The sequence below is a fragment of the Notamacropus eugenii genome, chromosome 5 (assembly GCF_028372415.1).
Source record: "Notamacropus eugenii isolate mMacEug1 chromosome 5, mMacEug1.pri_v2, whole genome shotgun sequence".
Taxonomy (NCBI): domain Eukaryota; kingdom Metazoa; phylum Chordata; class Mammalia; order Diprotodontia; family Macropodidae; genus Notamacropus; species Notamacropus eugenii.
Genome location: NC_092876.1, coordinates 339,545,125 through 339,571,926, shown reverse-complemented (window position 1 = coordinate 339,571,926; position 26,802 = coordinate 339,545,125). Strand labels below are relative to the sequence as shown.

The window sequence follows — 26,802 nt, the reverse complement described above, 5'->3', positions numbered from 1 at the left end:
GAAGACTGGAAGATATGAATTTAAATCTGGCCTTGGACACTTAGTAACTGTGTGACCCTGGACAAGTCATGTAATCTCTGTTTCCATCAATTTCCCCATCTGTAAAATGAGATAAAATAACACTTATCTCAGTGCCTGGCACATGGCAAACACCATATAAATGTGTGCTATTATTAGCTATTATTATCATAGGCAATACAGAGCCATAGATAGTTCTGGAACATGGAGGTGATATGATCACACAGATTTAGCGCTGGAATGGGCCTCAGGGACTATCTAGTTCTACTCTCTCCTTTTCCAGGTGAATAAAATTGTGTTTTAAGGAAATTAAGTGACTTGCAGATAGTCATGCAGATAGGAAACTTCAGACATGAAGTTTACGTGGGGTCATGTTATCTGACTCTGACGTTGACGTTTTTCCCACTGATTACAGAAGAGATGAATCTAGCATCAGTGCAAAGGATGGATGGGATAGATGACAGGATTACAGGGTTAAAAGGTTATTCTAGGCACGACCAGATAAGGTTCTGAATAGAAGAGAGTTGGTGAAATAAGGATTTAACGAGTGGTTGGACAAGTGAGAACATGAAGGGAGTAGTGAAGAGACATTTTAGCTGAAATGTAGGGATCATGTCATATAAGGGGAGTGAAGGGGAAGATTACTCTGGGGTTTCTAATCCTGAGTATTAGTGAAAGTCACGATCTAGGGATGAAAAAGCCTAGAGGCAGGGATGGTTTGGGGCAATACTAGTTAGTACTTTACGCAGTCTTTTCCTCTCAACAACACTATGAGATAAATAAGTAAAGTAAGTAAGTAAAATGAGATCATTTTAACCATGTTGGGTTTGAAGTCATTTGGGGACTAAAGAGGAGATCTAAGGAAAAAGGTCAAGGTTGAAGGGCACAGATGGAGGGTACAGGGTTTAGACCTAAATAGGAATAAGGATACCTTTTAGTCTAATATTGGAAAAAAGAATGAGAGGATATGGATTTTGTTGTCTAGGATTGGGGAAACGAGGGAGTGTATACTGGAAGCTATCTCATCCATCTCCAGCATGGCATAGTGGGTACAATATTGATCTCTTAAGCTCTGTGAGACTCAGTCTCCTCATCTGTAAAATGGTGATAATAATAGTCCCTACCTTCTAAGGGTTGTCATGAGGATAAAGTGAGATAATATATGTAAAGCACTTTTTAAAATCTTAGTGCACACTCTAAATGTGAGCTCTTGTTATCGTCTATGCATTATGAGGGGGTGGTGTAGGAGTGTAGGATTGAGGAGACAGGAGGGTGTTTTCAATAGCCATGTGTCACAAAAATGGAACTGTCTCCTGTTGAGGGTGGGTGTTTATTTTTTACTTTCCAATATTCCTAGCCGAGGCAGGCCTGTCCTCCTCACTGGCCCATCTGGAATAATTCTGTTCACATGCCTTCCAGGGAGCTTGTTTTGCAGTATCCATGAAGGATTTGAAATAGCATGAAAGTAAATCCAAGGCAGCTTCAGAGTGTGTGTGTGTGTGAGCATGTGTGTATGTAGAAACGAAGGTAGTGGAAACATGTGTGTGCCTGGAGGTGTCATGGTGGGAATAGGGGGCTGGGCTGATAGTGGTGGAGTTACTCTCCACTCCTGCACTTTTCCCAAGGAGTTAGGGGAAGAGGCTTAGTCTCAGTGGTACACTGCCCTGTGGTCTGTCTTTCCTGCCTTCAGGTGGAGGCATCTCCAAATGTTCTGATCATAAATGACTGAAGATTGTAGGAGTTGATCATAGGGAGCCATGATGGATAAGATGAAGCAGCCAGTCAATGTGACTGATAGGAGTACAAAACCCCAGTGAATATTATGCAAAGAACAAGAAGAATGGAGATATTAATCAACTGATCTGCAAGTATTTAGCAAGGACCTGTTATGTGCTAAGTACTGGGGATATACGATTAAAGTGAAATAATCCCTGCACTCAATGAGTTTATATTCTATTGGAGAAGAGACAAAAATGTACAAATATATCCAAAATAAGTAGCAGATAGTTTTTTTTGGAGGGGGAAGGCACTAGCAGCTGTGGGAGTAGGGATTGGAAAGGTTTAATATAAAAGGTGCTGCTTGAGCTGAGCTTTGAAGGAAATTCAGGACCTAGAGGTGAGGGCTAGGAGGGGGTATCCTCCAGCATTTCAGGAATAAGGGTCAGTCAACACAAAGGCATGGTGAGAGGAGACAGGGAATACTAGACACAATTGTTAATCCATCAACAAGCATTTCTAAAGAATCTATTACGAGTTAGATGCTGTGCTAGGAGCTAGGGTTACGAATACAAATCTGAGACAGTGTGTCTGCCTTTATAGAACTATGGAAAGATCAAAGAGGAAATGGAATTGATTGAATGTCAAGTCAATGCCATTTGGTCAATGGGTCCAAGCTATAGAGTGTGAATTAATACTGCACGAACTCAGCCTCCTATCAATAAACAAATAATGACTGGATATGTGTTGGGTGTTCAGGACTGTCTAGGTTCAGTGGAAGACACAGAGAGGGTGCCCTCAAAGACCTTACAGTTTAACTGGGGAAATAAGACCAATATACAACGAACAATGCAAGAACAAGTAAGTGCCAAATGGTACAGAACAGTTTATGTGATATAATAATGCAATATAACAACAGCACACAAATATTGAGCCCATAGTGGATTCAAACGATGTCTTCGATCTTGGGAGAGATGCAACATTAAGGTAGAACATGGGCTCCTGCTACCAGGGAGCTTATAGTCTGGTAAGGGTATGAGGCATCAACAACACAGATATCTGTAAAACACAGTGATCACATGCTAAAAAGCTATGTGGCATAGTAGCTAGAATGTTAGACCTGGAGGCAGAAAGCTCTGAGTTCAAATCCTATTTCAGATGCTTACTGACTGTGTGACTCTAGATGCGTTCACTATACCCCTCTGAACCTCAGTTTCCTCATCTGTCAAATGGGGATAATAATAGCACCTATCTCTCAGGGTTGTTGGTTGTTGTGAGGATCAAAAGATGTTTAATTGCTTTATGAACCTTAAAATACTGTATAGATGTGAGCTAATATTATTTAGTGTGTTAGAGAATTATGAATAAAAAGATATTATTAATGTGTATTATTGTATATTACTATATAATGTATATTATAATTATATTGATATATTATATGTTAATATATAACTATAATAATTATATTATAATTATATAATATACTAATATATATTATACATAGCTAATATGTATCGGGGTCGAATTTGAACCCATATCTTTCTTGCGTCAAGCATTGTGCTAAATGTTGAAGACAGATAGAAAAGTGAGGTACTTCCTGCTTTCAAAGAGGGACTAGCTGAGGGACACAAAATATGTAGCTATATTCTGAGGCAGGACAGGAAGGCCCATTGGTCCTTAGGGTGCAACATCAGAGAAGATTACAAGGCTCAGTGACTGTTAAGGGATATATGGAAGGTGGTAAAGCCCAGTGGTCCATAAGCAAGGCAGATAGACAGCAGTGCTATAAACCAAACCCTGTTTAACCATATTTGCCAATAAATTTGTTAAGAAACAAAGTGCTATGAAAGGTACAAGGGGGGGAAGTCTGTAAGTACAAGGATTAGCCTGTAAACCCTCACTAAGGGCTGTAATAATTAGGCTTTTGTAGGTTTTTGTAGAGGAAGTGTGTCCTTGAAGGATAGGTGGGATTTGGACAGGCAGAGGGCCAGGGAGGTAAGAGGGTGTGAATGCTGGAAAGATTTTAACTAAAAAGTATGATAAGAATGGAATAGGAGTCAGTCAGAAAGTGGTTCTGGGAGGGGAAATTGGAGTCAAATGGGGTCATAGATGAAGGCTCAGCTTCAGCCCACACAGGGTGGCTTGAACTCAAAGCCCCATTGAAAATAAAATTGTTTACCATTCAGTCAGATACTGCCTCTCTTAGCTTGTGTATGTGGGCTGGCCAGAGCTGGTGGAAGTCGGGGTGGGTCCCAGCTTCACAAGGTCTGGTTTCTAAGAGCTCTGGCTGAGGGACAATGATCCTTCCTTCCTTCCCAATCACTTTTTATACTGGGAAAATAATCTGAGTGGAATTAGGAATGGCACCAGTTTTCCCCCTGCCTGGCTCAGATGTGGTATCTGAGAGCAGAGTTTTTAGCTTTCAGGACTTAGAACGGGGAGGGAGTATCCTCCATGAAAGCCCAAGAGAGAAGAAAGTCTTGGCATTGGGCTCTTAATCTGCGTCCATGTGAAGTCAAATCTGTTAGATGAGATAATAAGCTCCATATTTGAGAGACTATTTTAAGGCTATCTGTCTCAAAATAAACCAGAGGACTTGGAGTAGGGGAAGACAGAAAGGCATGGCTCATCAGCCTGTTTTTCCCCCGCTTAATGATCCCAAACCCAGTACAAGGCCCTCAGTGATATTGTAATGGAAACCACATTTTTTTTCACTGTATGTTTTTGGACAAACACAGCCAAAGCTCTGAGACATAATTAAGATTACTACTCCCAATCCTAGGAATACACAGACTTTCCATGGTTGAAAGGGAAGAGGGGGGTGGGTCCTCTGGAGAAAAGCAGGGTTTTAGAAAGAGTTGGGACTGAAGAAACAAGTTTGTTAGGATCCTTGGCCCCCTGAGGCCTCTTTTCAGTAAGGCTACCCCCAATAAATACATACATACATACATAAAAATAAATGGATTGAGAGATGTTCGAGCTCTCTGTGAAAGGAAGAGACTGTACAGATGCTGCTGCTCGCTTCCTGGTTGTGCAGGCTGCCTTCGGGGAGACACGCAGTGTGGACTGGTGTGCACCCATACGTCTGTGCTCTGAAAGGGGAGGGAAGCAACAGGTGTGCGTGGGTAGGCGGGAAAGGGAGGAATAGGTGCGTGTTTCCAAAGAGAAGAGTCTGTACAGCCAGGTCTGGAAATTCGGAGAGTGCAAAGCAGTTCTCCAGGGGGTTTGTGGTGGAAGGGGTGGGGTGCAAAGGTGGAGCTCCCTCCCACCTTGAGGCGTCTTTGCCTGAAGGAGCATTCGAACTTTAGAAAACACAAAATTCTTTATTTTTCTTTCTCTGTCTCTGTCTCTCTCTTTCTCTCCCTCCTTTCTTTTCTCTCTCTCTCCCTCTGTCTCCCTCCTTCTGTCTCTCCCCTGTCTCTCTCTTTTTTTTGAGATCAAAGTGAGGAAACTTGGCATAGGCAACCCTGATTGTGTGGCTTTTCTCTCTTTTCCTTCCCTCCCCCGCCCCCTTTGCTTTTCTTCATTCAACCACATCTTGAACACCTGGAGACCATGCTAAGAGAGGCCTCTTTTGCCTTCTTGCCAACTGTTGTGCTTTCTCAGTCTTGCAAAGGGGCGTGGAGTGGGGCAAAGAAGCAGAGGAATGGTCAGGGGCTAAAGGGGTGGAGGGGGCGGGGTGCCTGGTACTTAATCACTGGGCAGTTTGTTAGAGGGGCTGAATCTGGGGGGATGATACAGCTGATGGGGACCAGGGTGTCATCCAGTTATGGAAAGAGTCGTATTGTCCTACTTCCCAAAAATCTTTTGCTAATCAAACGACTAACCATCCAACCAATATTTATTTTATTTTTTTAAATTTATTTTTAGCTTTCAACATTCACTTTTATAAGATTTTGAGTTCTAAATTCCCTCTCCTCTCCCCCTTTCCAAGAGAGCATGCAATTTGATATAGTCTATACATTTACAATAATACTAAACATATTTCCACATTAGTCATCCAACCAGTATTTATTGAGCAGGTATACGTAGACTAGGATAGTGTTTACAGTTTTGAAATTAGAATCAGAAAGATGTGAATTCAGATCCTCACTGATATTTTCTAGCTGTGTGTGACTGAAGGTGATTACAGCAACAAACTGATCCGTTATGTTGTGAGTTCCTTGAGGGCAGGTCCCCTGACTTCAGAGACAACGTACTTTCTCTTACGCTGCACTGACTCTCAAGTTGTATCACTGGAGCCATGGGCTATGGAAAACTGGAAGATGAGAACTTATGGACAAGATTTGGTAACTTGGATTTTATTAAACAAAGTATTACAATGGAATGAATGGCCTTATTTAATATCAACATTAAGAATGTTAATTTTGTTATTGTGAATATTCTCTCCACAAAATGCAACTTACAATTCCATTGTACCTGAGTAAATACCAGTGGTGAATTGGTATCTTCACTTGGTGGTCAACCTTCGGGTGATGAACCTCTCCATTTGTCAACCTTATCTACTTGGTAGGACCTGTTAAACTCAAATTTGGCTGGAATAGACTTAGCGTCTACAAAGATATCTGGATGCTCCAGCAAGGCAGCAGAGGAGATGGTTAATGAAGGATCATGTATTTATAAAGTATACCCTGGTGACATTACAAATTAATGAATTACTTTATGATTATATGTTCATATATTATTCATCTGATAGATGATAATCAAACCCAGAGATTTTCTGTCTCTTTTAATTTTTGAAGAAGTCAGCTGTGACTTACAGAAGGAAATGATCCTTCACATCCTCCCTTAACTCAATTGGAGGCAGTGGCTAGGGACAGCTTTTTGATTTTTCTGAAAGGGAATGAACTGTTTGTATCTCCCCAAATGTCCACACTGGGTGTCAGGAGGTGAGGGAGGGGTACAGAAAGTTATATGCAATTTACAGCCTCTTCTAGGACTTGTTCCTTTCATATTGATTCTTCTAGTTCCTGGAAAGAATTTAGCTCCTCCTTTGAAAAATGAAATCCAACTTTGAGAAGCGTCTTGCCTACTTCTACTCATCCCATTGCCCTGCTCTGTAGAGCCCACAGTTTTTAGTTGCTATATATGTGTGAAGATTTTGTAGTCCCATATCATGACCCCTCTCTAGGGGTGTGCTGGGGGGGGAACAAATGTGTACATCACATACCTTTAAGTTTAATCTGTATTATTATTAACATTTTCTCCATCACTTTCTTAATTCTAGACTCTAGACAATCAACATTTGCTGATTTCTGAGATGTCAATGCTCCCACTGAAAATTGAACGGTTAGCTCACTGTACATCCTTGATTCATCTCTGTGATCCTTTTCCCTCCTAACCTGCTGCTTGACCTGAACTGAGAAAATCTCCTCATTTTCCTATTTTTCTTGTGATTTAGGGAGGTGGTTCACAGAAAGTAACTCAGAGGCCCTCAAGTTCATCCCATAATTGTGTAGAAATCCCCACCCTCCCCTCTCCCTCAAGGGGTTCAGCCTTTATTTGAAAATCTCTAGCCAAGGGAGCCTACTACCTTCCAAGACTGCTTATTCCACTTTTAGATATCTCTAATTGTCAGGATGTTTTCCATTATATTGAACTTAAATTTTCCTCTCTACCACTTCAACTGGTCTTGTTCCCAGTTTTTTCCTTTGGGAGCCAGCAAATCAAGTTGAATCTCTTTTCCACAGGACAGCCCTTCCAATACTTACATATGACTGTCTTATTTCCCTCAGTTAAATATCTACAGTTAGTAGGATTACGGATTTAGAGCCAAAGGGGATCTCAGAGGCCACTGAATCCAACCCTCCAATTTTATAGAATGGAAAACTGAGGCACAGAGATGTCAAATGACTTGTTCACAGTTAGATAGTGTCAGAGTCAAGATTAGAACTCAGGTCTACCCGGGTGTAAGTTCAGTGTTCTATTCATTATGCATCCTACCAGCCTGTTAAAACTCCGTCAACTAGTCTTTGACTCACTCTTCTGGTTACCTGCCTCTGCACACTCTCCAGCTTGTTTGTCAATGTTGTTTCCAAAATGGTGGCTCCTAGAACTGAACAGAATACTTCAGATATGATTGGTCCAGGGTAGGGTACAGCAGGACTATCACCTCTTCCCACATCTTGGACCACTGTCTTTCAGTGCAACCTAAGATGGAATTAGCTTTTTTGGATACCATATCAGTCATATTGAATTTACAGTCTACCAAATATCCTGGGGAGTTTCTGAAAAAATGTCTTAAGAATGTATCTAAGAGTGATCTAGGTTGACCTAATGTGATAGACTATTCCTGGTTATAATCTAGAGTGGGTTGAGGTTATATAGATTCATAAAGACTGGTTATGTTAAATTCTACCGGAGGGTGCATAAGGCCACACCTTACTCTTAAGAACCTTCATCATACCAGGGGTCCCTTCATAGAAACTCCATCCATGCTCCCTGCCCCAACTTTGTATTTCTGCTGAATCCTCTTTGGTTTTGATCTTCCTTCTAGTTTAAGTAGATTAAGGACTGAACGACCAGGTGGAATAAGGGCTACCTTCATTGATGAGAATTTAAGGATCTAGGTATTGATAGATCCTCAGGGCCCTGAGCAGTATCTGTGGAAATGCATTCTTATCGATACCTTCTGGAATGTAGGATTCATTAGGGCAATGGAAAAGTCTGATATCAATGCCACTTGTCTCAATCTAAAACACGGGGGAGAAGCATGGTTCAACGGAAAGCACAATGAATTGAAGTTACAGGACCTGGCTTTATTCTCAACTGAGATGCAGCTTATGGTGTCATCTTGGGTCAGTCAGTCACTGAAGTACCACACTGGACCTCATGTTTGACATGTGTAAAATCAAGAGACTGACTTCGATGGCCTTTGATGTCCCTTCTAGATCTATGATCTTATGGCTGGTCCCAGGCTATGCAAGAAGTGGAATGACCTTTAGGATGAACTTTTGAATTAGAATTATTTAGCCTTAAACAACTGTCCTTTGTTGTTATTCAGTTATATTTGTCATGTCCAACTCTTTATGACCCCATTTGGGGTTTTCTTGGCAAAGATACTGAAGTGGTTTCCCATTTCCTTTTCCAGCTCACTTTACAGGTGAGCAAATGGAGGCAAACAGGGTTAAGTGCCTTGCCCAATGTTAAATAGTTAGTAAGTATCTGAGGCTGGAACTGAACTCAGATCTTTTTGACTCTAGGTCCGGCACTCTATCCACTGAGCCACCTAGCTGCTCCAAGCTTGTGGGACTTCTCTCCTGTCATCAATCACCCTAGAGGACAGAGCAGCAGGATGAATACAGCAAAGCAGTGTAGAATGACAAGTAATGAGTTCAAGGTCAGAGGATGGGGTGAACCAACTCTGCTGATCTTGAGTCACTTTACTTGTTTAAACCTCAACTCCATCCATAAATTGAGGAATTTGAATGAATTGAACCCTGAAGTTTCTTCCATGTCTAAATTCCATGATCCTATGTGGTCTAAATTTGTATTTGACACATGGTGTTAGGCTAGAGATAAAGAATTTCCTGACAATAAGAGATGGTACCTTTGACACACTGCCATGGGATTTGGATGCCTGGAGGACTTCAGTGCCATTACCCAGCAGTGGGAACTTGTTCCTGCAAAGGAAAGGAAATGCCCATGAAGAGGCACCTCAGGAACTCTTTCATTCTTCCAGAGCAACCCTGGCCCTTTCCCCCCCATTCCAGTCATGTCCTGAGCTTCCCTCAATGCACAACCTAGGTGCCATCTTCTACATGAGATTTTTCTTGATCCTTCCTCCCTCCTCCAGTTAATAATATTCTCTAGCTCTGGAAATCACTTTGTATATATGTTTGGTCCCCAGTAGACTATAAATTCTTGAGGTCAGGGAGTGTTTCCCCTTAACCTTTGTATCCTCAGTGCCTAGCCCAATGCTTGCCACATGGTAGGTCCTTCAAAAATGTTTATTGAGTTGGAAGGGAATACCCATAGTCAACCCTTAAAAAATGCATCAATTCTTATTGGTTTGGTTTAAATGAAGCCCCATTTTGGGGAATGGAGATTGTGTGCAGGGCACAATCCAATCCTTTTTCAAAGGATCTGAATGAACACACTGGAGGATGACTTCAGCATTCCTCTGGCCATCCTCCAAGTCTTCGTTATGTTTTGCCTCTTGATGAGAACTGGAGCCGGGAGGTGTGGCTGAAGAAGCCACAGGTATTTTACTTTAAATTCCACAGTGGGTATGTGTAATTCTGGAGCTGAATGTGACACATCTTATATCTGAAGACTGGCGTAATCAACAGTGGTGCTTTGGAGGCTGCTTTGATGAGGAATGCATTGCCACAAGCCTGCAACCCAAATGTATTTGTTGGAGCTTGCTTAGTGTTTTTTCTGGGTAAATTGATAAGGGATGAGCTAGGTGTGATTCAGAGGCTGGTACCCTACTGGAATTACCTGGAGATCACTGTCCTTGCCTAAATTCAGCCCAAGTTATTGATCATACATGGAGTGTCACTTGAACAATGAATGTAAAGCTACCTGTGAAGAAATGCTCTTTGTTTAGAAAAGGTTTCCTCTCCTTGCTCTTCATGGCACGTGGATATTCATTTTGTGATCACTGAAGTCTTGTGTGTCACAGGGGATATTCAAAGGTAACGTGTCACAGTGGAAAGAACACTGGCTCTAAAGTTGGAGTCAGATCTGAGGTTGATCCCTACATCTTGTGATTGTGACCTGTGTGATGATGGTCAGTCTGTTTAACACACTGAGCCTCAGTTTCTCTATCTGTAAAATGAAGGCACTGGTTGAGAATGGTGGTAGAATTCCTGTCCCTGGGCATACTGAGGCTGGTGGATTACTTGAGTTTGAAAGTTTCGAGTTGCACTAGGACTAATTCCAGTACGACGTTTGAACTAAATACAGCACCAGTGTGGGGAACCCCCAGAAGGAGAGGGCCACCAGGCTACCTAAGGAGAAGCCAACAGACCTAGATTAGAAATGGGGCTGATTGAAGCTTCTGATCTAATCAGTATCAGGATTGGCCCATGAGTGGCCATTGTACTTCTAGCTTGGGTAACCCAATCTCTAAAATAAAAAATAAAATAAAATGAGAGGATTGGACTAGATGGCATTTGAGGGTTCCACCCCACCCCTTTTTAGATTTATGATCCTTGGGTAAATGATAGCACATTTTGATACAGATTTCAAAATTTGTTTATAGTACATTAATACTTTGCACTAGCTCATATTAGTAGTTTCTTTCTCCTGGAGGCAGAGAAGCAGAATGAGAAGACAGAATGACTTCTGGATGATCCTGCTGGCCTGAGTTCTCTAGAACCATTCTGATGGTTCTACTGGCACCTAACTCTTTAGGTTCATCCAAGTTTTTATTGGTCTCCTTAGTTCCTGATTTCTCATAGCCAACTGTGATGGCCAGTATTTGTTTCCTTTGGACAGCAATTGAAACAGTGCTCTAGCTTACAGCTCCCAGTACCTCAACCAATAAGACCATGAAGGCACATAGAGCAGTATTGAGGCTGGCAGATTTCCCTGATGCCTGCCTTGTAGATGAGAATATTGAGTCCCAAAGGGTTTCTCGGAGACATTCCCAAGGATGCTGAGCAAGTCTAGTGGTGACATTCAGAGGATGGAACCCAACTCTGTAGTTCCTAGCTTGCCCACAGTATCTTTGGGCTCAGGGCAGCCCATGCAGGAGACAGGGGCATGATGTGACTTCCGCAGCTCCAGTCTAGCTTTGGTCATGTCATGCTCAGCCTCCTGTACCCCTAAAAGGAGAGAACTGGGTCTAACACTCCCTAAGATCCCTTCTCAGCTCTGATGTTCTGTGATCAACCTGAGTTATCCCAGAATGAACTGGCTAAGCCACGGTTCCTGTTTCTGAGTAGGATACTGATTGACCTCTCTCCTTTCTCTTCTTTCTTCCTCTCTGAATCTGGGGTTCCTCAAGAACTAGCTGCAGTTTTCTTCTTCTCAGTGATAAATGCAAATGTCAAATGGGGATTTATCCACAGCCCTACTGATTTTTTCTATTGCTTGGATAATGAATGCAAAAGCGCCCACACACACAGCCATGGTGCCTAGAACAGCCTGAACAGCAGCTCGGAAGGGAGCAGTTTCACAGACGAAATGTCAGCCCTGAGTTTACCCAGTTCTCTGGCTCTGCCAAGTCCAGAGACACATAACTATGTTTCCTTTGGAGAAGAATACTGAATTTTTATTATGCTTAATTTTTAAAATTATTTTTTAAAATGTTTTATTGATGTCTTTTGTTTTTACATCACAGTTATTTCTGGATGTCTCTCTAACCTCTCTCCCCCAAATGAGCCTTTCCTTATAAAAAAAGAAAAACATTTAAGCAAAACCAACTAGCACAAGGACCTTGTGTGTCAGTACATGCAACATCTTATACCTCTAGTCCCCTCAACACTTTCCTATAGGAGAAAAGTGCTTCCTGATCTCTTCTCCAGAACCAAAATTTATCATTGCAATTCCTCAGTGTTTAGCTTTCTTTTAGTTTTCCTTTGGTTTACATTATTGTCGTCACATTACATAGTCCCAAATTTTAATTTACATTAATGGTCATTATTGTGTTGTGTATCTCGTTCTCCTGATTCTACTTACTCTGTTGTGTATCTGTTGATACCAAGTCTTCCCCCTGTTTCTCTGAATCCTTCATTTCTCATATGAATATGAATATAGAGGATAATAGTTGTGGAGTACATGAAAGATCTGTCATTTTATGCAGTTTAGGGAGCTTCCTCTAATCATAGCAGTCCATTCATGACTGGAGTTGTTCTGAGTACATCAAAAGTGAATATCTTGTTCATGGTTACATAGCTAGCAAGTGCCAGAGTTGGGATTTGAACCCAGACCTTTCTGACCCCATGCTAAGCACTTGATCCCCTATACTAGGTTGTCAAAAAAAAAGAAAGAAAGAAAGAAAAAGGTCTTTGTGTCTCTAAGAATGGCAAAGGAAGGCAGGGTTCCTTTACCCAGAAGATTAAAGGGGAGATCTTACTGCTGGGTAGCAAGTAAAGGAGAGGTTAATAGAACCATTAGAAGGCACAGTGGAAAAAATATTGGCTCTGGAGTCAGAGAACCTGGGTTCAAATCTCACCTCTGACTCTTTCTATCTGTCTATGACCTTGGATAACACTTACTTTCCCTAGGTTTTAGCTTCCACATTTATAAAATAAGGGGTTGGACTTGATGACTTCTGAGAGGCCCCCTTCCACTTCTAAATCTATGACCCTGTGACTAGATGATCTCCAAAGTATCTTTTAGATATGATTCCGTGATCATATAAATACAATTATTCTCAGTTTGCCTGGGCTGGAAGCAGGAACTGGTGATCTGCAAAGCTACCTGCTTCTGCAGTGCAGTGGAGTCATTTTCAGTTGTGTCCAATTCTTCGTGACCTCATTTGGGGTTTTCTTGGCAAAAATACTAGACTCCTTTTCCATTTCCTTCTCCAGCTCATTTTACAGATGAAGAAACTGAGGCAAACAAAGTTAAGGAGCTTGCTCAGGGTCACACAGCGAGGTCAGATTTGAACTCAGGTCTTCCTAACTCCTGGACTGGAACTTTACACACTTTGCCACCTAGCTACCCATCTGTGTGAATACTTTCTCTATGATTGCCAGTCACATCTGGGATATGCATAACTTCTCATTCTGTGGGATCCTTATTCATGTTTTTTTGGATATGCTCTAGAGAAGATTCACCCAAGGTCCTTCACAGGTCTTACTCTTAGGTTTTTAGTACTTTTAGGATACCAGGACAATACTCCAGCTGTTCTTTTATCTCCCCTTGCTCCATAACCCTTGTCATCTACACACTTTATACCCTCATCCTATCCCTTTGTGTAACTAGAGTAACTTCTTTTGCACCTGAGGATACCAGGATGACTGAGAGTGTGTTCCTACTAATGATCTATTACAGGACCTATAGCAGGACAGCTATCTATCTGTGGATGTAGGAAAAAAACCCAAGAATTCAAGGTTGCGTGCGCCCGTGTGTGTGTGTGTTTGTCCTTCGTTGCTGAAGAAGACCACCCCATCAGAGAAACGATGACATGACTTGCACTTGATTTTTGTTTTTGAGTGAGGGAGGGCTGTGCAGGTCACCAGCCTCACTTCTCCTCCACAGCCATCTGAATTTAGTGACCAGATATTCATCAGGATGAGGCAATTGGGGTTAAGTGACTTGCCCAAGGTCACACAGCTATTGAGTGTCAAGTGTCTGAGGTGAGATTTGAACTCAGGTCCTCCTGACTCCTGTACTGGTGCTTTATCCACTGCACCATCTAGCTGCCCCTCAACCTAAGGCTATAAATAAATACTTAATGATGTGGTTCCAAAGACTTTAACAGTGTCATGCTTGTTCATAAGCCCAATTCATTTTTCCCTCTCTCTCCCTCCTCATCTCCCAATCACATTGATAATGGGGGTGGGGGATGGGGGACAACCTCCCTAGAGTAGAAAATTTAGTGGGATACTACCACCTGAGTGCATTTTCTACTTAGCTGTCAAGTTGATCTTCCTAAAAGATAAATCTGACCATCTCACTCCCAATTTAATAAATTCCTGTGGTTTCTTATCAGCCTCCTGAATCAAATGCAAAATCCTCTGTTTGAGCCCTTAATAACCTGGATGCTGCTCCAATCTTTCTACTCTTCTATCCTTTACCCCCAGCTACTTTGTGATTCAGTGACACAGGCCTTCTTGTTCCCCACATCAGAAAGTCCCTCTTCTGATTCTGGGCATTTTTACTGGTTTTTCCCTATGTCTAGGATTCTCTCCCTTCCCCACATCCTGGTTTTCCTGGCTTCCTTCAAGACTTAGCTGAGATTCTACCTTTCCTGGTTCCCCTTAACTCTACTGCCTTCTCCTTGTCAATTATAACCCATTTATCTGCATTTATCCTCTACTTGTTTGTGCATAGTTGTTTGCATGATGTCCCCCCTGTCAGACTGTGTGAGCTTCGTGAGGACAGGGCCTGCCTTTTGCTTTTAGCCCAGTGTTTGACACATAAAGGACGTGGCTAGGTGACACAGTACGTAGAGAACTGGGCCTGGAGCCAGGAAGATGACTCATCTTCTTGAGTTCAGATCCAGCCTTAGACACCTTCTGGCTGTGTGACCTTGGGCAAGTCCCTTAACCCTGTTTGTCTCAGTTTCCTCACCTGTCAAATGAACTGGAGAAGGAAATGGCAAAGCACTCCAGTATCTTTGCCAAGAAAACCTCAAATAGAGTCAAAAAGAGTCAGACACAACAACTGACACATAAATACTTGTTGCCTGCCTGTAGGACCATCCTGTAGGCATTTATAGTATAAATCTAGGTCTGGAAGGGACTTGAGAAATCATATTATCTACCTCCCCCATTTTACAGATGAGGAAACTGAGGCCCAGAAAGGTGAAATAACAGGTCACATGAGTAATAAATGTCAGAGATGGAATTTGGAGCTAGGGTGTCTGGCTCCAGAACTAATACTCTTTTCACTCTATACCACACTTTTTAGATGTTCAGAAAGCTCACAGTATCTTGAGGTCCACATTTCCCCCCAGATGTCACATCACCACTGAGCTTATCAACTCCCCACGTTAGATTGATCTCTGAACTCAATATATTCATTGGTTGTTGTGCTGTTTGACTATGACTGAGGAGTTCTGCCTGTTCCTCTCCCTAGCCACCCAAATAAGTCAGTAGATCTTTCCTGGTCCATAGGATGATAAATTTGTGAAAATCATGAATTTAGAGCTGAAAGGAGCCTTAGATGCCCCCTAGCCCAACCCTCCCATTTTTCACGTGAGGAAAGAGAGTCCCATGGAAGTGAAATTGTCTATGCCAGGTCACAGTGGTAGTCAACCAGATTTTGAACCTCTCTAGGTCTTCCAATGTCTAAACCCAGCACTTTCCCCAGTACACAATGTTGTGTACACTTTTCCTTGTTTGAATCTGAAGTACAATCATATCCCATTCCATGGAGATGCCAAGAGGCTGAGTGGCTGGTGAACAGAATGCTGGATGTGGGATGGGGAAGATCTAAGGATGTGGCTGGCGGTGGTGAGGGGATTTCTCACACTGATGAATCACAGGTCTTTGACGTATTGACAACATGTATATTCCACAGTCTATCTGAACATTCCGTAGTCACTGAGCACATACTTTGTTTCCCAACTTTGTATTATGACAAATAATGCTGCTATGAATATTTCTGGGAAGTTATCTCTTTTTCCTTCTACTGGTCCCCAGCCTTCTTGGGGTTATAATTTCTGAAACTTAATGAGAGTGCTGGGTCAAAGACTAGAAATGTTTTGTAACTTTTAGGGGAGAGTAGAAGGGAATAAGCATAGCTCCTATTGTGTGCTAGGCACTGTGCTAATCACATTACATTTGATCCTCACAACAGCCCTATGAAATAGGTGCTATTATTATCATTGCCACTTTACAGTTGGGAAAACTGAGGCAGAGAAAGATTAAATGACTTGCCCATGGTCACATGGATAGGAAATAGCTATGGCTGGATCTAAATTCAGATCTATGTGATTCCAGGCCTATAGCTTTATTCACTGGGCTACCTTTATTTATAATCGACTTTCATTGTTTTATCTTGTACTGCTTTCCAAAAATTACAACTCAGATCAATAATTAATGCATTTGAATAGAAAAAAGGCTGGCAAATCATTTGTAAAATTAAAAAAATGAAGATTATATCTCACTTTTTTTTTTAGTAGGCAATGAATTGCAGTAGATAGGTTGCTGGACTTGGAGTCAGAAAACTAGCTGAGTTTGAAGTCTACCTTAAATGATCTATGTGATCATGGACAAGTACTGTTACCTGTCAGATCCTCAGTTTTTTCATCTGTAAAATGGGAATAACTATACTATTGTGAGGAAAGGACTTTGTAAAACTAAAGCAATACGTAATTGTGAATTATTCATTTAGCGCCATTAAAAAAATACATAGCTTACAACCTCAAAGACTTGGAGTGGAGGGAGACTTTTTGGACCCATGAGAGAGCAGAAGGCTGATGGTAGGATAAACATATTATAGAAACCTTTGTTAGATTGACCAGTATGTAATTGTAATTCAGTTCCTCTGAACCTGTCTAAATTGAACACCTCCAATCCACCCTGACTTCAGAAAGGTTAAGCCCGCCTCCCATAACTACCTCTACCAATGAGAGGCAGAGGGATGAAGTAGAAGAGAGCGTCAGTCATTTATCACACATTTATTAATGTGGATACTATGCTCAGCCCTGGGGATACAAGAAAAGGCAGAAGGCAGTCCCTGCTCTCCAGAAGCTCACAGTGTAATGGACTGGGATTACAGTTGTAGGACTTTGACCTTGGGGGCATCCCTTAGCCTCTGTTGGCCTCAGGTCCTCATCTATAAAATGAAAGGCTTAGATTAAGTGACTTCTAATGCCCCTTTTAGCTCTAAGTTTATGATCTTAAGACACAATGTTGTTGGTCAATCCTTTCAATCGTGTCTAACTCTTCATGACCCCATTTGGGGTTTTCTTGGCAAAGATATTGGAGTGATTTGGCATTTCCTTCTATAACTTAAATGAGGAAACTGAGGCAAAAAGGATTCAGTGACTTGCTCAAGTTCACACAGCTAGTAGGTGTCTGAGGCTGGATTTGAACTCAAGTCTTCCTGACTCTAGGCGTAATGCTCAGTGCGTAATGGTGCCACCTAGCTGCCCCTTAGTCAAAGGACCCAAGTTCAAATTCCAGGCCTGCTACTTACCAAATGTGCCTCATTTTTATCTCCCTGAGCCTCAGTTTCCACATCTGTAAAATAAGGGAGTGGGACTGTATGGCCCTTTGCAGAGCTAGAGCTGTGATACTATGAAAAGGCTGAATACAGCTCCATGTTCTTATCATTAACAATAAATGAACATTTAATGATTTGAAGCAGTATGTCATAGTGGTAGGAGCACTGGGTTTGGAATTAGCGGATTCAGGTTCAGACTAAAGTCAGGCGACTTTAGTCAAGTTTCCCTCCCCCCTTCAGTTTCTTTACATGTAAAATGAGGGAGTTGGGCTTGAGGAGTTCTGAGATTCCTTCCAACTTTCAGTCCTGTGATGCTGTGATAATGAATACCAGCCACTTCAGAAATATAAAAGAATAAACCCTTGTACATGGAACATCAATTAAGATGGGATTTTTTCAAAACATGGATGGAAATACCTTAAAAAATGTTTTTGTCAGTAGCTTTTTTATTTTTAACATCATGTTCACTTCCAAGGGTACCCCTCCCCTCCTCCAATCAGGGAGCCAAACTCTCTGTGACAAAGATTTTCAAAGAAAGAAAAAAAATCAGTATAAAACCAATCAATGTATCAACCCTGTCTGATAGTATATGCAGTATATTCCACACGCATTATCTCCCACTTCTGCAAAGAAAGGAGAAAGGTATGTTTCCTCAGATCTTCTCCAGGACCAAGCTTGTCCATTACAATTGTACAATGTTGCATTTTTCTTCATTTACTTTGTTGTACCAGGAGTGGGGAACCTGTGGCCTTGAGGCCACATGTGGTCTTCCAGGTCCTTGGGTGAAGGCTTTTAACTGAGTCCAAGTTTTACAGAACAAATCCTTTCATTAAGGGAAATTATCCTGCCAAGTTTAGATTCAGTCAATGGGGCAACACGTGAGGACCTAAAGGACCTCATGTGGGCTCTAGGTCACACGTTCTGCACCCCTGTTATATTTCAGAGAATGTTTTCTTACTTCTGCTTGCTACTCTCTATACCAGTTCCTCTAGGTCTTCTTATGCTTTTCTGGATGCTTTATATTGTCAGTTCTCCTTGTGCAGTAATAATCTAATACATTCACATTTGTTTAGCTATTCCCCAATCAGTGGGCACCTACTTCTTATTCTTTACAATCTCACAAAATACTGATAAGATTGGAGCAGTTAGGTGGCACAGTGCAGGGCCTCTAGTCAAGAAGACTCATCTTCATGAGTTCAAATCTGACTAGACATTTGCTAGCTGTGTGACTCTGGCCAAAATCGCTTAACCCTATTTACCTCAGTTTCTTCATCTGTAAAATGACAAACCGCTCCAGTATCTTTGCCAAAAAAAACCCAGATGGGGTCATAAAGAGTGAGACATGACTGAAAAGACTCAACAATAAACAACAACAACTGATAAGTTTATTTGGGTTTATATGAGACTTTTTTTTTTTTTGTCTTTGATCTCCCTGGGGTGATATCCCTAACAGTAGGATCTCTGGGTATATATATTTTAGTCTTTTTTTTTCACAACTCCAAGTTGTTTTCTAGAATACTTGGGCCAATTCACAGCTTTACCAGTACTGTATCACCATTTCTCTCTCCTTGCATGTCCACTGACTTTGACTTTTCATCTTTGTTATCCTTGCCATCCTGCTGATTATAAGGTGAAACCTCAGAAATTATTTGATTTGCATTTCACATATTGATGATTTTGAACAGTTCTTCATATACTTGAATAATTCGTAATTTATCTTTTGGGAGCTGTTTATTTATGTCCTTGACCCTTCGTCTTTCAAATTTGTGTTGTCTCTCATTTGTGTTATCTTGTATCATATCTTTATCAGAGTTTTTTTATGCAAAGATTTGTTTCCTAATCAAAGCTTTCCCTTCTTATCCTAGCTGCATTGATTTTGTTTGTGTAGACTTTTCATTTTCAAATAATTAAAATAACCTATTTTAATTTTTGAGATTGTTTCTCTCTCATTTGACTAAAAATTCTCACCCCAACTATAGCTTTAAAAGGTATTTAATGCCATTTTCTTATGGAAGTACTTTAAAAAAGAAATCTGTTCATCACAATATATCCCAAAAGGAGAAAACTTTGTTTTTGGAACTTCTCATTTGTATCTAAGAGAAGAACTTGACAGAAATTTATCTGAATATTACAGTTACTCTTTGTCTATTCCTGTGTATGTTGTTAGCTCATTTGGCTAGAACTCTATGTTAATGAGGCCAAAAGCAGGACTTGCATTGATCCCAATGTGAGCCAATTAAGTTTGCCCTGTTTCACAGTCACAGATGACTTCTCTCTAGTCCCAGCCAATAATCTTCAAAGTGATGCTGTTGGTACAAGGAGGACCAGTCCAGACTGTGTCAGTGAATCAGCACAAATTCAGCACCATTACAGGAAGAACTCAAAGTTTGTGCCTTCCTACTGATAGACTTAAGATGTCATCTATAAAATTACTTCCATTTATCTCCAAGTCTGACAAGAACAAATGAGTGGATTAGCACGGCTAACCATTTAGAATGAATGATTTAAAAACCAGTAATCTTCTAGATGACAGGGACCCTGCCATATATCATAGCATGCCTTTCTCTGAAGTCCTTAGCAAATGCCTCACACATAGTTAGAAGTAAAAAAAATAATAAATATTTAATAATGAATGAATGATAAATACCTTTCAAACAGAAGCCCTCAAAATGTTTTTCAAACTATATGTATGTTTTGTAATTAAAACATTGGTTGAACATCTGATTTCAATTTTCAAAACTACTATCTCGTCTGAAAATATCAATGCAGATCTATCCACACTGTCTTGGTTCATTTCCCATTGTCCCATTAACATTATTCGTGTTGTCTCCAGTGAAGGGAGAACTAATATTGAAAGTTTATCTAGAGCTGTCATTAGTCTGGGGATGGAACTGCTCAAATATATAATAAGAAAATTAACTCTTTCAACCAGTTCTTAATGTGTGAGATCACACATTATCCAGTACTTGAATGGATTCCCCATGGACTTGTGCGTATGTTGATATTAAGGTTTTCCAAAGCTGTAGTCAGGGTAAAATAATTCACCGATCCAAGAATTGTGTTCCTGTTTATTCTTCTTTTGCCAGCACTTATTGTTGATTTAAGTTATGGTTTTTACCTTAATCAGCTGGATTAACATGTAGCCTTTGTTGAGTCTGACTTTCTTCTGTGAAATGCAATACTCATGAAACAAATGAAAGATGTTTGTGGAATGCAGTTTCATTGCCTAAATGCTCTAATGATAAGATCATTGATTCAGAGCTACTAGGAAACTTAGAGGCCAACTTGACCAACTCCTTTACTTATGGATGATGAAACTGGGGTCCAGTGAGGTCAGGTGACTTGGCCAAAGTTAAGCCAGAAGTCCTTAGCCAGTGATCAAACCTAGTAATAGGAGGATCATAATTTCTGAGCATGTGAATTGATTTTTCTTGAAGATGAGCACATCAACATGTTTTATGTAGAGGATGCCATTAGCCCCAGTGGCTAGGACAGGGGGGATAGTCGGATGAAAGTTCATGAGAAAAAGCGTTTTTTATATATATATGGTTATAGTTGAGTCAGTAACATGATGTAGGTACAAAAAAAATCTAATGGCCTTTTAAATCTGTATTGATAAAAGTATAGGGTCCGGAGGAAGGGAACTAATTGAACTTCTGCTATTCTCTGCCCTGGTCAGTCCACTGATGCTTGATTTAGGAGGGCGTGGAGTTGTGTCATGATGAATGGTTAAAGGAACAGGGAAAGTTTCAGGGAGTCATGATTGCCATCTCTAAATGTCTGAAGTTATACTAAGGAAGATGGATTCTGGGTCGTTCAAGAGGATCGAACTAAGGCTAATGGGTGAAACTGGGCTCAGTAAGAGAATTGCCTAATGATTGGAATTGTCCCCAAGTAGGAGTAGGCTGCCTTGTGAGGCAGGGAATTTTCTACGAAAGCATAGGTTGCATTTGTTGGTGAGTCACGTTTCAGGTAGAGACTATACCAAATGACCTCTGAGGTCCCTTCTGACCCTGAGAGCCTCTGAATTTATGACTTAGAGCAGTCATGATGGGACTATTTTTCAAACTGGTTAAGCTGAAAAACTGTTGTTGTTTTTTAAAGGTTTACGATCATAGTAGAATAGACGATAAAGACCACAAAAATGTGAATTTATTTATCTCTTCGTGATTTGTAGAATACTTTATATACATTACCTCATTTGGTCACCTCACAAAAACCCTGTGAGATATATGCTATTATTATGCCCACTTTACAAATGAGGAAACTGAGGCTCTGTAGAGGAGAGAAATCAAGATACTTAGTTGTGGTTGCACAGCTGGTAAGGCTTGAAGATGAAACTTGAATTCAGGTCTCTTCTGACTCCCAGGTTCTTTCTAATTTCTACTATACCTCTCTATGCAGTGCTTCTTAAACAGTTTAAGAGGTGCTGAAGAGGTCGTGAGTGGAAAAAGTTTAAGAAGCCCTGCTCTAGGGGATGAGAGAGCATAAGCATGAGGCAGGTCAATCTGATACATAGCTCCAGGGGGATGGGAAGTGAACAGGAAAGAAACTGAGGTCAGAGTGGGGCAAGGGGCAATCCACTTGAGAGCTTGAGGGGTATAACCCACACTGTTTGTCGGTCTATCTTGCTAGTGATCTGGAGTCATGAGAAAGAAGTGGAAGAAATGCTGGATTCAGTCACTTATTTTCTGCATGACCTTGGGCAAGTCACTTAACCTGTATGGGCCTCAGTTTCCTTATTAGCCAGATGAGGGCCTTGGACTAGATGACCTCTAAGGTTCTTTCCAGGTCTAACTTTGGGATCCTTATGCAATCAATCTTCCCTGTACTGAGATTGTGGAGATGTGTCTGATGTGTTCTGGACATCCTCGCCAGAAACTTGTAGAACAACAGGTACTATTTCCAAAGGAGGGGCTCTCTTTGGATTGATAAGACATGTATCCTGAGGGAAGAAGTGAAAGTCACAGATGACTGTCTGAAGCAGCATCTCCTGTGTATTTTCCCATCATCCTTGGCACAGTGAGCAGTGCCCTCTGTCCTCTCTTTGCTTTGACACAGAGTTGCCTCAGTCCCGTTCGATGCTCAAGCTAACATCTGCTTACTGGACCCTGCCCCCCTCACTCCCCACCTGGTCCCCAGAAGAATTGGGAAAGTGACAGATGGAAGATCGAGGACAGATGGAAGATCAGATTTCACACACTACAAGCTATGAGTTTGAACGACTGCTATTCAGATGGTAGGAAGGAGGGGCTCAGCTCGTTTTGTCAGTTGTCAAGTGTGGCATCTGACTTGCTTCTCTGAGCTAGGTTCTCACCATGAGACTTTGAAATAAAGAAAAAGTGATGAGTTTGCCCTCTTATAGACTCATAGATCTAGAAATGGAGGGAAACTCACAGTTCTTCTAGCCCACCTACCTCCAAAGATTGTTGTGAGGATCAGTTGAGATAATATTTGTCAAGTGCTTTGTAGACCTTAAAGCAAGGAGGCACAGTAGATACAGTGCCAGTCCTGGGGCCAAGAAGACATCTTCCTGAGTTCAGATTTGGCCTCAGACATTTAACTGTGTGGCCTCAGGCAAATTGCTTAACACTGTTTGCCTCAGTTTCCTTATCTGTCAAATGAACTGAAGAAGGAAATGGCAAACCACTCCAATGTCTTTAACGCCAAATGAGGTCACTGAGAGTCAGACATGATAGAAAAATTATTGAATAATAATTATGGCTGTGCCCATTCAGTTTAATTCAGGAAGTTCTTCCTGACCATGTAATCTGTGCCCAGCCTTGTGAGCAGATGGTGTGGGATTGTATTGGGGAAGTATAAGACACACTGCTCCTTTGGACACTAAGGAGTTTGGAAATCCTACAGGGAGACAAGGTGAAGGGAAGCAAGGAGCCACCAATTAGAGAATAACTAGAGATAGTGTCTAGTCAAAAACTAGGTGGTGGGGCAAAGAAAATCAAAGTCTACAAAGGAATATTGGGGGAATGTCAGAATAAATGGTGTGACTGGGCCTTGGTTGGGTCCTGGGTTCTAGTCCTGGGTGGGCTTCTTTCTCATCTTGGCAGGATTCAGGCCTTCTTCATCCCCCTAAGTTCCTCTCTAGAAACTTGAACTCTACCTAGGAGTGTATTGGTAAATGTTTAATAATTGGCTCTACAAAAAAAATACCACTATATACTTTTAAGTTTGATCTGTGTTATTCTCCATACTTTCTTAAGTCTAGAGATGAACAAAGCAGTAAATTGTTCCTGATTTGTAGCATTTGCTGATCTCGGAGACGTAAATGCTCAAACTAAATATTTAACAATCAGGTCTTCTGATTTGAGCTAGCTACAGCACAGCCCTCACTCTATTCCAGGAAGTACCCTGGGCTCTGATAGGTATCCTTACTTACCTTATCTTGCTAGGATCCATGCCTTCCTCTTAAGCATACTTTAGAAAGCAGGAGACACGTGAGCGGGTGGAGAGGAGGGCATTCAGCTTAAGTCTTTGGGGATTTGTGGGACTGAGGTGTTTAGCAAGATAATTAACATCAATTTTCGGTTTTTCAGATAATGAAATTAACGGCTGGTCTATGAGGTGCAAAAGCCATTATTAACTTGTAAGTCTTGGTAATTAATTTCCAGAAGCCCTTTTGGCTTTGGTGTACTAGGCCTTCTTCCTACTGCCAGAGATTTTTTTTTAACATTTTAGAAATGACATTTAATTAGGGAAAGTATAAAATTCCTTTTGCATCATCAGTAGCCTAGGAAAGCCTATGACAGAATCTTTAAGAGATCATTTAAGGCCAGCATTCATTCATCTTTTCCACATTTCCCTGAATTCCCACTCCCATTAGACATTATCTTGGGGATCCTGTCGTGATGTCATATTTGTGTTCATGTGCATTTCATACACGCTCACATAGAATCAGAGCTGGAAGGGACCTTGGGGGTCCAGCCTTCTCATTTTACAGGAGAGGCACTTTTAAGTGCCTTGCCCACAATGAGCCCAGTGTCAAAACTGGATCTTATCATCTGATTCCGAAACTAATCCTCTTTCTACCATGCCATGTGTTTGTTATGGAGGCAGAGATGGGGAGTGGATGGTTGTGACCAACTCTGTGGAGCCATGAGGATGATGTGCTCCAGGAGGGAGACCCCAAGAAGTTCCTGCTTGTGAGAGGGGAGAGAAACCATGAAGATCAAGGCTTTGTTGGAGTTGTGCTTTGGGCGGGGGTGGGAGGGGATCTTTTGGCCATCTGTTATAGTCACTATGAAGGTTAGAAGGAATGCCATTGACCCAGGTTACTGAGAGTAGACGCTGATTCCAAAACTTATTCATTTTATTTTTTTTTCAACTCTATTTTATTTTATTTTCAGGTCTACATTTTCTCCCCACCTCCCCCTTCCTTACCACCCTCCCATGCCACACTGAGAAAGCAAGAAAAATCAAACCAGTTACAAATATATACAGGTTTTGTTTACAAATGTAAATTGTTTGCTATACATACATATATAATCGAACAAAAAAAATCCTTCATTCTCCTTGTCCTAAAACCAAACCAAACCAAACCAAAACCCTTATAAACCTCAATCTGTATTCTGAGTCCTTCACCTCTTGATAGAGAGGTGAAAACTGACTCATTTTAAATAGACCTTCTTTCCCAGACTAGGTGTGATACATTGTGAGAATACTATATATGCTGATACATTACATAGTAACGCCAATTTATATTCACATAGACAGACACAGGATTTCATCTTCTCATCTCTGATACCCGGGGACACTCACGTTCAATGTTTATTACAAAGTCAGCGTTCTGTGTATGTATTCAGAAGGGGAGTTAGAGAACCACTTGGATCCCTTGGCTATAAGTACATCACAAAGAGAATGCCAGAAAGTAAGTTCCAAAAGAAATCAGAGTGTCCAAATGACTAGAATCATTTTCTGCTTCTTTCATACCCTTTTCTCTGAGTTTTCCTTGGGATTCACCGTAGTAAAAAAAAAAAAAAAAGCTACATTTCTGAGTCAAGAAGACCTGAGTTCAAATATCTCCCTCCTCCGTAAAAGCTGTATGACCCTACATGTGTCGCTTAAGCACTGTGAGCTTCAGTTTCCTCATTTGAAAAATGGGGATATTAATTCTTATTTGTGGTATCTATTTCACAAGGTTGTGGATTAAGTAATGTATGTAAAATGCTTTGTAAACTTGAAAGCACTTCTATATAGATGCCAGTTATGATGATCATAATTGTGGTGTTGACAATTATGTCAGGATAGCTGATAAGACAGAGAAACTTGCATTGAGAGCAGATGATCCCCCAAAGTTAACTTGTTTGCAGTACAGCTATCGCTTCCACATGGCAGGATTGGGGGTATGGTGTCCCCATAATCTGGAAAATCTGCTTAAAATTTTTTGGCCCTTCCTTTGTACCCGAAAAGAAGTTTAAAATGTTATAGTATTAAAAGAAAAAATATGTTGATATTATTCAATACTATACATATATATTATGCATTTCTGATTTTTAAAACTTTTTTCCGTGTCTTCTGTTGGCATCTGTGGCTTCTGCAAAACTCCCCTGCCCCGGAAATTCCCATTTAATTTCTTACGCTGACCCACTGAAATTGTGATGGGGAAAGTCATGATATGGAAGGGATAAGTGTATTTGTTTTGAGTCTCTGTCTCAGTGGGTTAATCTAGGAGCTTTAGGAACAAAATGCTAAAGGGGTAGAACCAGGATGACCCAGGGCCCCCGGGAGTGTGTGTGGAGCCTAGGCAAATGCAATAGCCAAATATTTGGGTTGTCTTAGGCTATTTTCCAAGCTATTCCATAAAGAATGTTTAATAATGGAGAAACTGGGACGGATTCAAGAAACCTGAATCTTAGAAAAGTGTGAAGCAGCAAGTAACGTATTTATCACGACCTGCAAAGGATTCTCTGTGACAGGAGGGTTAGAGCTCACTGATGGATGGGGCTAAGTTTCTAGACCCAAGGAGATATTAAAATAAATATTTAATCAGAACAAATTATGCTATGAATCATTAAGATAAACATAAATCTCATGAATAAGATTTCCCTTCTTTTTCTCTGGGACTACATGAAAGATTTATTAAGGAGAATGAAGTTGAGTCCCCTCTGCTTCGCATGACAATATGCGACCGATAATCTTCCAAAGGTAGCTTTGTCAAGAAGCCAGGTCCTGGGGATGAAGAAGAAGGAGGCAAGACCCCATGCAGGTAAGAATCCCAGAGGTGCACCTGAGAGCACAGCTTTTGGAAGAATAGGCTAT

At 41.0% G+C, this 26,802-nt stretch overlaps 1 protein-coding gene and 1 long non-coding RNA gene across 2 annotated transcripts in view; both read left to right on the top strand.

The window, feature by feature from the left end:
• Window positions 1-26,802, top strand: part of KALRN (kalirin RhoGEF kinase) — a 963,226-nt gene that overhangs the window by 93,968 nt on the left and 842,456 nt on the right. The window lies entirely within an intron of this gene.
• The window catches only part of LOC140506505 (uncharacterized), a 60,550-nt gene that overhangs the window by 9,267 nt on the left and 24,481 nt on the right, over window positions 1-26,802 (top strand). Inside the window, exon 1 of the long non-coding RNA XR_011967958.1 lies at window positions 1-26,749. This exon is cut by the window's left edge and continues 9,267 nt beyond it. This is a non-coding gene — a long non-coding RNA (uncharacterized lncRNA). The remainder of the gene's footprint in view (window positions 26,750-26,802) is intronic.